The sequence below is a fragment of the Zea mays genome, chromosome 5 (genome assembly GCF_902167145.1).
Source record: "Zea mays cultivar B73 chromosome 5, Zm-B73-REFERENCE-NAM-5.0, whole genome shotgun sequence".
Taxonomy (NCBI): domain Eukaryota; kingdom Viridiplantae; phylum Streptophyta; class Magnoliopsida; order Poales; family Poaceae; genus Zea; species Zea mays.
The window spans coordinates 34,031,573-34,048,623 of record NC_050100.1 but is presented as its reverse complement, the minus strand read 5'-3'; the positions used below and the strand labels follow the sequence as shown (position 1 = coordinate 34,048,623).

The 17,051-nt window shown below is 46.5% G+C and overlaps 1 long non-coding RNA gene across 1 annotated transcript; it reads right to left on the bottom strand.

The window, feature by feature from the left end:
* Positions 1 to 2,086: 2,086 nt before the first annotated feature.
* LOC109939450 (uncharacterized) lies at positions 2,087 to 3,904 on the bottom strand. Its single transcript, XR_002261907.2, has 2 exons — positions 3,510 to 3,904; positions 2,087 to 2,389 (listed from the first exon to the last, which is right to left on the bottom strand). It is a non-coding gene; the product is annotated as an uncharacterized lncRNA (long non-coding RNA).
* Positions 3,905 to 17,051: the final 13,147 nt, after the last annotated feature.

Sequence of the window (17,051 nt, the reverse complement as noted above, 5' to 3'; positions counted from 1 at the left end):
AAAGAATAGATATCCAATGCCCATCTTCGATGAAATCATTGACGAGCTTGGGGGTGCAGCTATTTTCTCAAAACTTGACCATCGCTCGGGGTATCATCAGATACGTCTGAAGGAAGGCGATGAGTACAAGACAACGTTTCAAATGCACCATGGTCACTTCGAGTATCGAGTAATGCCATTTGGTTTGACTGGAGCACCTGCAACTTTTCAGAACTTCATGAACAAACTGTTGGCACCACTACTTCGGAAGTGTGTTGTGGTATTCCTAGACGATGTTTTGGTGTATAGTGCCAACCTAGATGACCATGTTAAGCATCTAAGGCAAGTATTTGAGTTGCTCAGTCAACAACAGTTATATCTGAAACCATCCAAATGCTTGTTTGCTCAAACACAACTGGAATTTTTGGGACATATTGTAAGTGCTGCTGGAGTAACTACAGATCCCAAAAAAGTGGAAGTAATCCAGAATTGGCCTACACCTACATGTGTGAAGGAGGTGAGGAGTTTTCTAGGCATGGCCGGTTATTATAGAAAATTTGTGGCACACTTTGGTATAATCAGCAAGCCCCTCACAACGCTGCTAAGGAAGGACACCCTATTTGTCTGGACCGAGCTGGCAGACCAGTCTTTCAAGGCACTGAAGATAGCCTTAGCACAAGCTCTGGTTTTAGCTATTCCAGACTTTACTAAGCCATTTATCATTGAAACTGATGCTAGTGGGGGTGGAGTGGGAGCAGTTCTGCAGCAAGGAGGACATCCCATTGCCTATATCAGTAGATCTTTGGGTCAAAAAAACTTGGGATTGTCTACATATGAAAAGGAATGCATGGCCATACTATTTGCTGTGGAGCAATGGAGACCATACTTGCAACATGGAGAGTTTATTATTCAGACTGATCACCAAAGCTTGACCCATCTCGACGATCAGAGACTGTCAACACAGTGGCAGCAGAAGGCCTTGACAAAATTGTTGGGCTTGCAGTTTCGTATTCAGTACAGGCAAGGTTGTGAAAATCGAGTTGCAGACGCCCTGTCTCGGCGTCCGAATATGGCCCAAGATGCTACTGATACACAACTCAACACAGTTTCGACATCAGTTGTGGTTCCGAACTGGTTACGACAAGTTACTCAGGGGTACGAAAATGACTCAGTAGCAAAACAACTGTTGGTCAGTTTGGCCATGGGGGAAAAATAGGAACATTATACACTCACTAATGGTGTAATTCGTTACAAAGGCAGAATCTGGCTGGGCAACAATCAAGTGGTTGAACAAATGGTGATGACAGCACTACACGACAGTGCCGTAGGAGGACACTCCGGTTTTCCAGTCACATACAGAAGAGTTAAAGCTAATTTCGCTTGGCCGGGCATGAAGAAACATATACATGAATTTGTGAGTTCGTGCCAGATCTGTCAACAAGCTAAACCAGAAAGAGTCAAATACCCGGGTTACTGCTGCCCCTGCCAGTCCCAGAACAAGCCTGGCAAACTGTGAGCATGGACTTCATTTCTGGACTACCTCCTTCCAGCAAGGGCAATTGCATTTTGGTGGTGGTAGACAAGTTCTCGAAGTATGCCCATTTCCTACCTCTATTACATCCTTTCACAGCTTTAACAATGGCTAAGGTGTATGATCGAGACCCCATTTTCACTAGTAAGTTGTGGCAAGAGCTCTTCCGCTTAACAGGAACCCAATTGTGTCTCAGCAGCTCCTACCACCCACAAACAGACGGACAAACCGAAAGGGTTAATCAGTGCTTAGAAACATACTTACGCTGTTTTGTACACTCTTGTCCAAAGCAATGGCCCACCTGGTTACCACTTGCTGAATTCTGGTATAACAACTGCTACCATTCATCGCTGGACAGGTCTCCATTTGAGGTTCTTTATGGGCATACACCAACACAGTTGGGATTTTTGCCAACTGACCGATGCACCGTGCCAGATTTGCAGCAATACCTAGAGGACAGGCAACACATGCAACAACAAGTGCGTATGCATCTCCAGTGTGCACAAGAGCGCATGAAGAAGCAAGCTGACCGAGGGCGTACAGAGCGTCAGTTTTCTGTGGGAGACAAAGTTTTTCTCAAGCTGCAACCATATTGCCAGTCCTCGGTAACTGAACGTCTCAACCAAAAATTGTCGTTTCGTTTCTTTGGGCCTTACACAGTGATTCGGCAAATCAATCCAGTGGCGTATGAGCTCCAGTTACCACCTGGAAGTGCGGTGCATCCAATCTTCCATGTCTCCCAACTCAAGGCGGTGATCCATCCTCGTATACCGGTGAGCTCGTTGTTGCCTGATCTTTCTCACAACCTTCAGGTACCCGAAGTTGTCCTCGACACCAGGCTTCGTCGCCGGGCAGGCAAAGTGCAAACCAGTAGCGAATCTAGCCGATAATATGATCGGGGTCATCAAGAACAGCTTTGCTATATCATATAAAATCTTATGAACTTTAACAGTACTTTACTAAAGAATTTATAAAATTTATCGGGGTCGGCCGACCCCGATAAAACCCCCTAGATTCGCCCCTGGTGCAAGCACAGCTGTTGATTAAGTGGAGTGGTTGGCATCCATCACTAGCTACGTGGGAGGAAGAACAAGACGTCCAGCGGAGGTTTCCCCGCGCTCCAGCTTGGGGTCAAGCTGGTTCTGAAGGGAGGGAAAATGTTAGCGTCCATGGAGAAGGAGCTGGAAGGATGCTGAATGGAGAAGTGGATCACGGGACGGCGCCCAGGAGAGCCCAGCGAGTGAGACGGCCCAACATCCGTTATTCGGGAGATGAGTGGTCCAAGTGAATTTGGAGCCTAAGTGGCCCTGTAAACACATACGTGTAATAAGGTGACTTGGCCGAGGGGAAAGACCTCAGACCACGAACAGAACTGAGAACCAGAACACGGCTGTGACGACGACGGCGATCAGTTTTGATGCTGGCCGGAGTGAAACTGTGAGCGTGATATCGTGAGTCTAACAGACCTGCTCATCTCGGCCGAGACATTAGAGCTGGCTGTGGCATCACCATGGCACGACGGGCCACCCACCAACGCTGTCACTTCTGCCCCTCCGGAAGCCGTGGAGGACATGCCCTCCGAATTAGAAGAGGATGAGATTCCCTTGCCCAACTCGATAGGGACAAGACATTCTTGCCTTTCTTGTACGCTTGGAGGCGCCTCTAGCGCCCCAAGGTATCCTTCTCGCTCCTTCTGTGCTTACACCTCGCCTGAACAGCGGTCCCCATGAGGAGCAATGGAAGACTAGGCGCTAGAAGCCTGATCCCCTACAGGAGCCACGACCGAGTGTCATCAATAGAGAAGAACGGAGGGACGAAGGAGAACAGAAAAGAGAAAGCTCCCAAATCACTCACGACATTTCTGGAAAGAGGGTGGGGAAAGTCCTCATCTATGAAAGATCCCGAAGACAACGCATTGACAACCTTGAATCACCCTTCAATCTCAGACAACGCGAGCGATTGAGAGGAATGTCAGTAAGGATCATTAACATCGGAGTACCTGTGCATTGGCCTCTGGCGAGCCATCCGATGCTAAATTCGGCGATGGATGAAGACTAGCACAAGCCTCATGTCGGTGAGACCTTGTTTCTTCAATGTCTTGAACACCGTCAGAAGAGGCTCCACCTCATCTTCTAGACCCGGCTCTGCCCCACGATGCCAGTCATCCGTCAAAACTGGCTCACGATTGGTGAAGCATGGGGCGCTGCCGGCCGTGTTCTTGATGTAGAACCACTCACCCTCATACTGCAAGGAGGAGGGGAGTGGGATCTTGAAGTACCCTGCCTTCCGGCTAGAATGGAGTTGGAAGTTGGCTGATCCAACAAATTCTAGTGGGGGTCAATCCCCGAGAACGCCTCACACAAGGTGATGAAGCACGCCATGTGCAGGACAGAGTTGGGATGATGGTTTTGAATCACTAGCCCACAGAAGAAAATTAGCCCCTACACGAAGGGGTGCATGGGGATCTCGAACCCTCACTCGTAGAAGGGCACGAGCACAATCACCTCATCGTCCTAGGGGCACAACACATCACCTTCCTTCTCCAATCTCCACTACGAGATCCCCTTGGAGGGAGGAACCCTTTCTTCTCCAGGCCAAGGTGGCGACTATCTCGGATCAAGCAGGTTGGGAATGACACCATTCGCACGGAACTAGTGAGGCAGGCGCGAGGACACAAGGGGCAACAAACTAACAGGAAGCTTCTGGCGGAAGGAAGAAAGCAAGCGCTCAAGTGCGACTGTGCGAGGAAACAGTAAGCACAATCAACCTAGAGCATCCTTTTTCTCTACTTATGTGAGGGCACATGGAGCCCAAGCGGTGCCTGAAAGGTGGGCCCACGGCTAACAAGCATCGAGGAATCCGTCGCCCCCAATTGCGAGCCACCTCGGTCGCCAAGCAGGGAGGAATGTGCATTTTGCAGGGTCTATGCCACCTAGGACAAGGTGCCACAAGGACGCACTATAGAGAGCACACAATTAAATGGCGAGATAGTTACCCGTGCTGACACACCACCAACATATAGATTAATGGATGGACCGACTCGCGTCCCATCAGGCCGCCCATGCCATGCGGCATCATGATGACCATGCCTTTTTTACCATGGCGCCGCGGTAACTACCCTACACCAATTAGGTAAAGCCAACACTCGCCTAAGAAAATCCACTCGTAGGGAAAGGGGTGGACTGGGCAAGCTTCCAGTGAGCCGCAAGCTAGGTGACTGGTTCATAGGTCATTTGCTCGCATCCACGTCCAAGGTCGTACCTCACATTCTCTTATGGTAACTCGGCTGACGGGGTGGCCACAAGGACGCTCTTTGATTGTCCAGACCGACTAAAGGACTGACACATGATTGAATAAGGAAGAACTCAATGAGATGCCCCTAGCGGGTCGAGCCCCCCAGCGGGACCACTCGTCAAGACCTGACCCTATTAGAGGGAGGTCGGATCTCACTTGGATAACCTGTTTGCAGCTTGATGGCCCCTTTCCACGCGCCGACTATGTCAGAGGAGGGTGGCCTTCCCCTTGAAGAAACCCGAAAGGGTCTCCTGAGGGGAGATGCGTGAATAACAAGAACGAGGCGAAGGGTGTGCTTGGCCCTAGCACCATGGACCCACGCTCAGTGCGTGGTGGCCATCGCAGGAGGGGCCCATCCCCAAACTGCCCCATCACCAAGCAAATTCCTAAGAGATCCACATGGATCACTCGGGGGATGCATCTAAGAGATGCGCTCGTGCGCACCAGAAGTGCCAATTACCATCAAAGTACAGAATCGCAACCGACTCGCGCTCAGAGCGCAACGACCATCGCAGAAAGGGTCCATCCCTAAACCACATTATCACAAAGTAAACACCAAGCAATCCACATGGATTACTCGAGGGCTCAGGGGCTACATCTAATAGATGCGCTTGCACACACCTGAATGTTCCGCCCTCACCATGGAGAAATAGACCCACACCCAACGCGTGGCATCAATCATAGAAAGGGTCCATCCCTAAACCGCATTATCACCAAGTAAACCCCCAAGTAATACACATGAATTACTTGGGGGCTACATCTAGCCGATGCGCTTGCACGCACCTAAGCAAGGGCACCGAGCATAAGCCTCCATGCAACTCCAAGGAGTCACCCGGAGGCTCCAGGGCTGCTGTCGGGTACCTAGGAACGAAGTATCCAAGGTAAGGCACATAAACTCTTTTCGGCCCATTTGCCGAGCAAGTACGTGAGGTAGAGCGGATGACCAAGTCCCCACCGAGCAAGTCGGCGAGGTGGAGTGGACGACCAATTCCTCACCGAGCAAGTCTACGAGGGGAGGCGGATGACCAAGTCCGTTCCAGTAGAATATGAGATCCTACTATAAAGTCCTCCCTTGAGTTGTAAAAGGGCAGGGCAACCTTTTTTCTACACACAAGCACACAAGATGTAACACATTCTACTGCAATTCGACGATCAACACTACACTGTACTAGGGCGCCGGCCTGAACCACTATAACCCCATGTCCCAAGTTCATCGTTCGAGTCCAAGTGGTTCACCATTCGGAGTGAGTCCACGCTTGCATCCCCACCGAAAACAAATCTTATTGTCCTCCGGTTTCTAAAACCACGACAAATATACTCTACGACGATCTCTCCAGTATTTCTCAAATGTCTTACTAATTTGATTCACCGTTTCACATGTCTTGAGAAATTTTCATTTTCCTTTGCATTGCCTATAATTGTCATCACACTTTTTTTTATCACAATGCAAAAGAATAGCTGGTACCAGTTGATCAACCATTGGCAAGTCCATCAAGAGCTCTTTCAGCCACTCTGCCTCAGTAGTGGCTGACTCAAGTGCTACAAGTTCCACCGCCGTAGTAGACTTTGTTAAGATAGTCTATTTATGAGACCTCCAAGAGATTGCAGCCTCACCAATAATGAATATATATCCACTTGTGGCCTTGATCTCAGTTGCATCTGAGATCTAGTTGGAATCACTATACCCTTCAAGTACAACAAGGTGCCCAATATAGTGAAGTCCATCAATAGAAGTACCTCTGAAGTATCTCATTACACGTTCTAGTGCGCACCAGTGATCGCTTCCCGGATTAAAAGTGAATATGCTCAATTTGCTCATAACAAACGAGATATTAGGTCTCGTTGCACTAGCAAGCTACATGAGTGTAACACCCCGTCCACTGCCAATCCAGTGGTACTTACTCCTACCAGCTCTCTAGGACCATAGTCCATCCTCACAGAACAACACAAGTCTTTTATGCACACTTTGTCCTCACTCGTGCGCACCCGGGAAGACTTCCCAGTCGGTCACCCATTCCATGATGTCTCTAGGCCAAGCACGCTTAACCTAGATGTTTTTTGAGTTAGGCTTCTGAAAAAGAAGATGCACCTTGTTGGTACGAGTTCTCTATTAATTCTATTAAGCCTTGGGCCAGGATATCACCATCCACTAGGGCCAACTTATCACAATCCACCCCCTTAGTAGATCGACGTCCTTGTTGGTCAAGCCCAAGCCAAGAACCTCCCCTCATGGCCATGTCTATGTGTCTAGTGTCATCATATGCCATGCCATGTGACCACTCCGGGACCACATGCGCTATGTGCCATATGCCCGAACCCCTAGCCACACATGAAACCGCGAGGGTTGTCTCTGATACCACTTGTAACACCCTGTCCACTCCTAGACCGGTGGTACTTACTCCTGGTAGCACTCTAGGACCATAGATCATCCCCACAGACCAAGACAAGTCTTTTGTGCGCACTTTGTCCTCACTGGTGCGCACCCAGGAAGACTTCCCGGTCTATCACCCATTCAAAGATTTCTCTAGGCCAAGCGCGCTTAACCTGGATGTTTTTTTTGAGTTAGTACTCTATTAATTTTATTAAACCTTAGGCCAGGATATTCCACCGGGGGTAGGATATCACAATGAGGGAGCGAATAATTTTGCAGTATTTCAACTGATTAATTCCTTATCCTATGTTCTTGTGAAGCTTTATACTAGGATCAAAAGGTATTGGAGAAGCTTTGGAATCAGAAAACCCAAAGCGTTTCAGAATGTTCACCACATAAAGATATTGCTTCAGAATAATCTCATTCTCACCCTTGATTTTTTTGTTTAGTATAACATCTTCCTCTCCCAAATCCTTCATATAAAAAATTGAGATAAAAATGATTCTACATCATTTATCACATCAATACTAGTCCAAAAAATTACTCCCTTACCACCAGCAAATCGATAGTACACACAAGTGTCACCTTCATTTACCAAAAAGCTTGCTGATGTCAAAGTTCTATCGAACTTCTCATGCCATTGCCTTGTGCCTACTTGAGGCCATACACGGATTTTCTTAACCTACACACCATGTTCTCCTATCTAGATGTCCCAAATCCCTTTGACTGCTTCATATAGATCTCCTCATCAAGCTCTCTATTAAGGAAAGTTGTCTTTATCTCCATTTGATGGATAAGTAGATCATGACTCGCAGCAAGTGCAATTAGCACACGAATTGTGATCAACCTAGCAATAAGTGATTATATATCAAAATAATCCTCGCCTTCCTTTTGGGTAAATCCCTTGGCACCAAGTCTAGCCTTGTATTTATAAACAATACCATCTAGTTTCATTTTTTCTTAAATATCCATTTACATCCCACAAGTTCACACCCAACTGGCAAATCACATATTTCCCAAGTCCCATTTGTTTGAATGGACTCCATTTGATTATGGACTGCCTCCTTCTAGTGCTCTACATCTGGTGATGCATATGCCTCTGCAAGGGTTTTTGGTGTATGGTGTATCATCCACAAGATAAATGTTGGTCACTTGTTTTTAATTTCTAAATGATATAAAAAACAAGGCAACACAAGTTATTAGATTAGAATCTTCTTCCTTCAACTAACTCTTCTTCAAAGGTTAATTAAAGGGAGACGATAAAATGATATGACAATAAGGTAATGAAAATATTATGTAAATCAAGAAGAGCAAAACATATCACTCATCTAGATGTGCACACTTGCATTTATTTCATTCCTTTTAAAATACCAAATGGTTATAAGTGTACCTTTGGCTTCACACAGGCTAGAGCCTGAAGGTATCTTCGAAGGCTGAGCGATTCAATGCTTAGGACTCGAAAACGTAATTTATGCTTGACACTATTCCTCTATTTATAGTCGCGGGGTACAACTTCAGACGAAATTACAAATATGTCCCCGAATCCTATACATAGTTACCACAAACATTATGAGGGCAACGTTGTACTTTTCCATCTACATATCTTGCAGAACAAGTCTTCCATGACCTTCATCTTTGTCTCTGCTTCGTCAGCCACAGCTCACCCAAAGCTGCCTCCTTATGTGACCACAAGGTTGATTTGTCCCTTGTGGTTCAAATTGATGATGAGTGACGTCAATGGGTAGCATCTCAGGTTGAGTTGTGGATTAACTGAGGCGTGAGTTATGTGTGTGCAACCATGTCTGTCGACTTGTGGTGTGTAGGTGTGAAGCACAAGGACAATGGTTGACGACGAAGATGAAGGTCATGCGAGTTCGTGATGATGGACTAGGGGCGGTGAAGGATGAGCGTTAGGACTTGATCGAGAGACCAGAGTCACCGGGTGACTAGTTGTGGTAGCTGACACATAGGAGACACACCAGCGTGATGACATGGCAGCGAGACTATTGCCGGCGTGGTCGAGGACTCGTGGGACACGTGTCTAGGACATGGGGGACATGCACGTGGTGCGATACTCATAGTGGTCTCGTGGCTAATCCTTGAAAAACCACCCATCGCTACTGATGGTGGGTTTTGTTTAGTTTGGGCCTCAAAACTCGATGGCGGTGGTTCCAGTGGGAACTGGTGGTAGCACGTGGCATCACAGCGAAGGGTGCGTCGAGGTGAAGCAACTTTGTGTGGAGCGCATGGCCATCAGATAAAAAACCTAGGAGTTGGTCCACTTTGGCCCCGGTTAAGTGGATAGGCTCTATGTAAACAGGGGCAGTTTAGGAAATAGGAATAACCTTTTATAAATAGAGTGGTAAGGCTGATGGCTCAACCATCTATTTTTGGCATAGTTGCATTTAGCACTTGTTTAGAACTCCTAGTTTCCTATCTAGGTTTTCACCATTTTAGCTCGGAGATCCACATCGCTTTGGACCTTCATGTCTATGATTTGTAATATGCAGTGTTTAATCCGTGGTAGGGAGGCCAGTACCACCCATGGCTTTGGTTGGCTCTCAATCTCATTTTTTGTCTTGCTGAAGTTTTTGAATCATTTTCCTCTTTTCCCTTCCTCTCTTTGTGATCTTGTCAAGAACCATCGAGTTCTTGTGTGAGGATTTGGTTTGGAGATTGATTGGTGGTGAGTTGCACTTCTTGGATCACTGCATACACCATGTTGTTGCAGATTTTGGTAATGATTCAAGATGAACTCAGTTTAAACTCGTTATAGAAAACCAATCAAAACCCAAACCAAAATGGGATTTCTGATTTGCGCTTTGAATTTTTAGTTGCTAGGGTTGATACTTCACGAATCACCTTCATTCTCCCCATGCAAACTATCTGCAAAGTTTGAGGCGATTATGCCTTGGTTTTGGTGCCTAGCAATGCCGGGCTTAAGCCCGACACTGCCGCGCCCTCTGTCTTGAGCCTTTGGCTCTGATTTTTGGCAAACAGTTGGGTAGATCCATTTCTAGGTTTTTGGTTTATTCAAACGACACTGGGTTGAATTACACAGTGATCTAGTGCTTTGTGAGTCCCTAAAGGTTTTGGTATAAGTTGGGAATCAAGTCACAGTGCTGTTATTGCAAGGAAATTTTAGTGGATCTCATTCACCCCCCTCTAGTCGCCTCACCAATCCTTCAATTGGTTTCAGAGCCGGTTCAAGATATTCTTACCCTAATTGGTCTGAAATCCATGAAGGCGACATGTAACATGGTGTTGGCAAGCCAGCGTTCTTCAATGTGACGAACTACTTGTACTGGAAGATTTGAATGTCGATGTATCTTTAGAGTATTGGGTACCACATTTAGAAGATTTGTCTCGATGCTGCGTTCGACGTAGCAAGTGATCAAATCACTCCAATTCAAATGGAGTTTCATGATTCGAACAACAAAGCTCGCAACAATTTGTTTTCGTGTATCTCGCTTGCTGAGTTTGAGCGAGTTGGTCATTTGGCTATGGCTCACCAGATCTGGTCCAGCCTCAAGAGATTCCATGAGGGCAATGATCATGTAAAGACTAGACTATTTGAGACATACTAGCGAGAGTAGGAGAACTTTGTGTAGTTGGCTGGAGAGGCCATAGACACTATGTTTGCTCGGTTCTAGTCGATTATCAACAAGATGCATGCCAACAAGGCATAACTTCCCTATGATCATCATGAGAGAGCGCTGAAGTTGTTAGATGCTCTAGATCAGAGGTTTGGGTGGTGAAGGTCTCGACGATCATTGAGTCACCCAACTATGAGACTCACTGTGGACAAGCTATTCAACAAGCTCAAGTCCACTGAGATTGACCACCACACCCTGGCCAAGATTGAGAACCATGGTGCACCCACCATGGCCTTGTTCTCTAGAGGTGGTTCTTTCTCTAACCCCTCACCTGCTTTGTTTGCTTTGTCTTCTTTGCTGACTATCACAGAGGATGGATGCTTCAACTATGGCGACCCCGACCACTTCATCAAAGGATGGATGCTTCACAACAACCGCCAGAACCAGTGGCGTGGTGAGTCGAAGGATGGATGCTTCAACTATGGCGACCCCGACCACTTCATCGCAAGTTGCCTCAAGAAGGTCAAGCAGAAGGTTATCTCACGCGACCACCACTATGGTCGGCGCAAGGGCAAGCGGGAGTACACCTCTGGAAAGTATAAGTCCAAGAGAGGATTCGACAAGGAGGCGCTCAATAAGAAGTGCCTCCAGAAGGCAAAGATCAAGGAGCGTGCCTTCCTCACCTCCCTTAGCAACCTCGACCACAACTCCGATGACGTAGGTTCTTCCTCGAGCGACAAGAATATTGAAAGGCAAGTCAAGGACAAGCTGAACAGACTTTGCTTCATCGACAACACCATAGGAGGCCTTTGCACCATGGCCCTTGGTTATGATGCGGTGGGTAGTGAAAGGCAGGACATCGGTGATGACTCTACTTCTGAGGTATCACATTCCACCAATGATTTCACTATTGAGATAGAAGAGTTGAACACTGCTTTGGCGAATTAGGTCAAGTTTCTTAGGATTGTTGTTCGTGAGAGGAAAGATTTTAAATTGAAGTATGAGAGCATGCTTAGGGAGCTTAAGTATACTAGAGCTTCAGTTGTGGTGTCCGATGAGACTGAATGTGATGGGTGTGCCCTTCACATGTCGAACATCGCCACTTTGCAAACCAAGTATGCCACCCTACTACATGAGCGCGACGAGTTGAGATCTAGGTCTAGATTGTGAGGTGTGTGTCATACTTTTCCTGGCTTGCAGACTAAGCTAGAGGAGAGAAACACTAGGATAGCGTCGCTTGAGAAGGCTAGCTTAGTGAGTGCCTCTGCACCTACACAGTGTGCACTTTGTGTGGGTTTGCAGTCAGCTCTCGAGTCCCGCACACCTAGATTGAGGAAGAAAACACATACCTTCGATTGGTCTTGAGCTAGGTGTCGTGTAGTGTTCCCTAGTTGTGCATGGTGGTTAACCAGTTCAAGAGGGGAACTGGTGGACCGAGGTTAGGCTTTGCTTCTAGGGCTAGGAGTCACACTAAGTTTGGTAAGGTTGGTGAGTGCAGTGGTTTGAGCCAATTAGAGAAACATCCAGCCACCTTCGAACTTGTAAAAATCACTCCAACCAAATTTGCCACCCCTATGAGAGATGGAGTGATAAAGGATCCTGTGAGAGTCCTTCCTCAGAAACAAGTGTAGGTTCCAAAACCTAACCACCTCAGGTACACACTTGACACCCTTCCCGACATCTCTAGTGATCCACTTCCTAGAGCGCCACAACCAACCAAAAAGCCCCACTCCCACAAATAGATTCCATCCAAGAGAGAGGTGAGATTCCATTGTGACTATTGTGAGAGGGATGGGCATTTGGCTGCTTTTTGCTTTAGGAGGAAGACAGATGAGCAGCGGGTTTTTGAGTCGAGCAGAAGGAACATGAATCACCCCTCTCATGGTGTTCATGATTCTCCTGCCCAAAGACGTCCTGTGAGGCCTAGAGGTGCTTTGCCTCTTGCTTCTAGGCCTTAGGCAGAGAGACCACATGGTGTTTGTGTCCAGCAGGGTGCTAGTCATGTGCCGTATGGGCAAGGACCCCATGGCAGTGGCTTTGGTTCTCACTTCCCCAGCGGACCATAGTTTCCTTCTCGTGGTGATTGCTTTCCCCGTTCAGGACCAGAGATGTTTGGTGTTTTCCCTAACACTTTTCAGGGGCAAATGCCGCAACACTGGTATTATTTTTAGTAGCCTAACACCAGTACTGTGCAATTTGCTCACCATGTGTCTTTCTATTGATGCAAGACAGTGGTTGTGAGAACATGTGGGTCATGGATTCTGGCTATTCGTGCCACATGACTGGAAGATCCAAAGGGTTCTCCAGCCTTGACCCCGTGATTGGTAAGGAATCCATCACATTCGAGGATAAGTCGAGAGGTAAGGTTGTCTCTCGCGACTTCGTTCGAGTGAACGAGAGTTTTGTCCTCAAGGATGTTGCTTTGGTATCAAATTTGCATTTCAATCTGCTCTATATTTTGCAACTTCTTGAGGATGACTATGAGGTGCGCTTTAAAAAGGGCCTTTCTCGAGTTTTGGATGCTCAGAGGGATCTTGTTTGTCGGATTTCTTCTTTTAGTCGAGTTTTTCGAGCTGATTTTACATATTCTTCTAGTCCTTCTCGATATCTTTTGGCAGGATCTTCCTCTTTGATTTGGAAGTGGCATAGGAGGTTAGGTCACTTGAGCTTTGATCTTTTGTGTCGACTGAGCTCACTTGGCCTCATCCAAGGATTGGCCAAATTGAAATTTGAGAAAGATCTTGTTTGACAAGTGACCAACACTCACCCTTGTTGCACAATAAGATGGTTGTTGCTTCCCATTCCCCGATCACTAAGGTGTTGACTTCACAAGTCGGTAAATTGCTTCATATAGACACTGTTGGTCTAGCTCGGGTTTGCTCGTTTGGGGGGATGTGGTATGTGCTTATGGTCGTTGATGATTTTCTCGCTATTCTTTGGTGTTCTTCATGAAAGAGAAGGTTGAGGCTTTTAGTCATGCTCAAGATTTGATTCTTAGGTTGCATAATGAGTTTCCCAAAAATTCCATGAAAGTGATTTGCAGTGATAATGTCACAAAATTCAAGAATACTCATTTTGAGACCTTTTGTGCTTCTTTAGGACTTGAGCATAAGTTTCCCTCTCCATATGTTCCTCAATAAAATGGCATTGTTGAGATGGCCAGGACAATGCTTGATGAGCATAGTGCATAGGACTCCTAGGCGTTTTTGGGTTGAAGCGATCAACACTGCTTGCCATGTGTCAAACCACATCTTTCTTCGAGCTTTCTTGAACAAGACTTCATATGAGTATGGCTACCCCCATACACATGTTGGTCCGTGTTTGTTATCCCCCTCAACCTCCCCTCCGGCATATGCTTTCAATGACATTACATATTCTTGTCATTGATAATTCCTGGACACCCAGAGAATAAAATGGGTGTGTAATGAAGACTATGATTGTTGAATTGTCCGTGCTTGGGAGGAAGGGGTATAGACATACAAAGAAAAACTTCAAAATGCATGTTTGGTACCACTACTCTCTACATGACTTCCCTACGTATGGGCTATTCTCTGCCTGGTGTGTTCATGATAAGTTCCATGCCCACTTTGTAAGGAAGTTCTTAGGTTCATTTTCTTGAAGAAGGGCAAAAAATATTTGTCGTTCAATAAACATCGACAATTCCTCCCTCTTGACCATGCATTCTAACTAGACACCAAGAACTTTATGAAAGGTGTCGTAGTGATAGACCCTCACCTACAATGATAGATGTTCTCGTGGTTAATCCATAAGGTGGTTTTGTGGGATATGGTGATCAACATATGTGAACCCATAAGTAGAGCTTGACTCGACTCCCCTATTATGATGACTTTCTCCTTCCACATAGCATTGATGTGATGCACACTGGAAAGAATGTCGCCAAGGCACTTTAAGCAACAATCATGGACATTCCTAATAAGTCAACGGATAACTTTAAGGCTAGAGTGGATCTGGCAACATTATGTGATAGACCATACCAAGAGATGAAGCCACCTAGTTATGGAAATACATGGAGAAGGCCTAAGGCCAATTTTGTCTTAAGCAAGCCCCAAAGAAGGGAAGTACTAGAACGGATGAAGATGTTAATGTTCCCTAATGGGTATGCAACTAACCTGAGTAGGGGGTGAACTTATCTACTATGCGAGTCTTAGGGATGAAGAGTCATGATTACCACATATGGATTGAGCGACTTATTTCGGTGATAGTTTGAGGATATATCCCTAAGCATGTCTGACTAGTGCTTGCAGATTTGAGCTATTTCTTCTGTCGGCTTTGTGCAAAGGAGTTATCTTAGACCGTGATTACAGACTTGGAAAGAATGGCACTGATGTTACTATGTATGTTGGAGAAGATCTTTCCACCTAACTTTTTCAATCTGATGCAGCATTTGATTTTGCATCTCTCGTATGAGGCACGAATGGGAGGGGAGGGGGGTTGTGTAGGGTCGTTGGTGCTATCCAATCGAGAATTGTCTAAAAGTATTCGAAAAAATGTAGAAATAAATACCAGATCGAGTCTTCCATTGCAGAGGCATACATTATGGAGGAAGGGTCAAACTTCACAACAACTTAACATGGTGACAAACTCCTGAGCGTGCATAATGCACCCCCTCGTTTCAATGATGACGAAAATTAATCGAACCTCAACATTTTCCGAGGGCAACTTGGAAGTGCAAGTGGTTCAACCACCAAGACCTTGAGACATAAAGAGGCGCCCTATAATGCTATATCTATTGACCAACCTTGATGAGGTGACGCCATACATGCAACAATTTTTTGATGAAGTCTGGCGTCGATCAAGAGATCCTACTCCACAGGAATGTGATACCCTTCTTAGACAGGGTGCGGGAAATGCATTGACCGATTTCATTTTTTGATTAAAACAGAAGGTACCATCCAATCCAGCTCGTACTTAGTTTGTCATTCGAAGTTGCTCTTACGTGTGAATAATATAACAATCTATCATGTTTGAGCTTGTTGGGCCAAAAATATATTGAGAGCACCTAGCGGGGGGGGGGGGGGGTGAATAGGTGATCCTGTAAAAACTTAAACTTATAGCCACAAAACTTGGTTAAATGTTAGCACAATGGAATTAAGTGGCTAAGGGCCGAGCTCATGTGAAACACAATGATCACAAAGAAAACAAGCACAAGAGACACGATGATTTATCCCGTGGTTCGGCCAAGTATAACACTTGCCTACTCCACGTTGTGGCGTCCCAATGGACGAGGGTTGCACTCAACCCCTTTCAAGTGATCCAATGATTCACTTGAATACCACAGTGTTTTCTTTCTTATACTCTTTCCCGTTTGCGAGGAATCTCCACAACTTGGAGCCTCTCGCCCTTACAATTGATGATCACAAAGAAGCACGGAAGTAAGGTTGGGAAGAGCAACACACACAAGACTCAAAACACGAGCACAATCACGCACACAAAGCCACAACTTGAGTTCACAATACAACTCGAGGAGTTCTCTACTCAAATGGTGCTCAAGTCACTATCTCAAAGAATCGAATGCGCGAGAATGAAGTCTTGGTGCTTAGAGATGATCAAAGAATGCTTGGGTGCCTCCTTCATGCGCCTAGGGGTCCCTTTTATAGCCCCAAGGCAGCTAGGAGGCGTTGGAGGCATTCCTGGAAGGCAATTCTTGCCTTCTGTCAGGTGGCGCACCGGACAGTCCGGTGCACCACCGGACAGCCACTGTAGCATGTCTGGTGCGGATCTCCTTCCATTCCTGGCGTAGCCGACCGTTGCATCTTTGGGCTGGTTGGCGCACCGAACACTGTCCGGTGCACACCGGACAGTCCGGTGCCCCCAGCCGACCGTTGGCGTGGGCCACGCGTCGCGCAAATTGCGCGACCGACCGTTGCGCTGGCGGCCGTTGGCTCACCGGACAGTCCGGTACACCACCGGATAGTCCGATGAAATATAGCCATACGCCGCCGACGAATTCTCGAGAGTGGCCAGTTCGCCAGAGCTGGTCTGGCGCACCGGACACTGTCCGGTGCACCACCGGACAGTCCGGTGTGCCAGACTGCGCTGAGTCTTGGCTGCTCCAGCCAACTCTTTTCCTTTTTCTCTTTTCTCTGATTCTAGCATTTAGACAAATAGATTAGTACACAAAAACCAATGTACTAAGCCTAGAATCATACCTTCTTGTCGATTTGCACTTCATCCATCATTTGTCATAAAATTACTCACTTAAAATGTGTTGGGCACTTAATCACCAAAACATACTAGAAATGGCCCAAGGGCACATTTC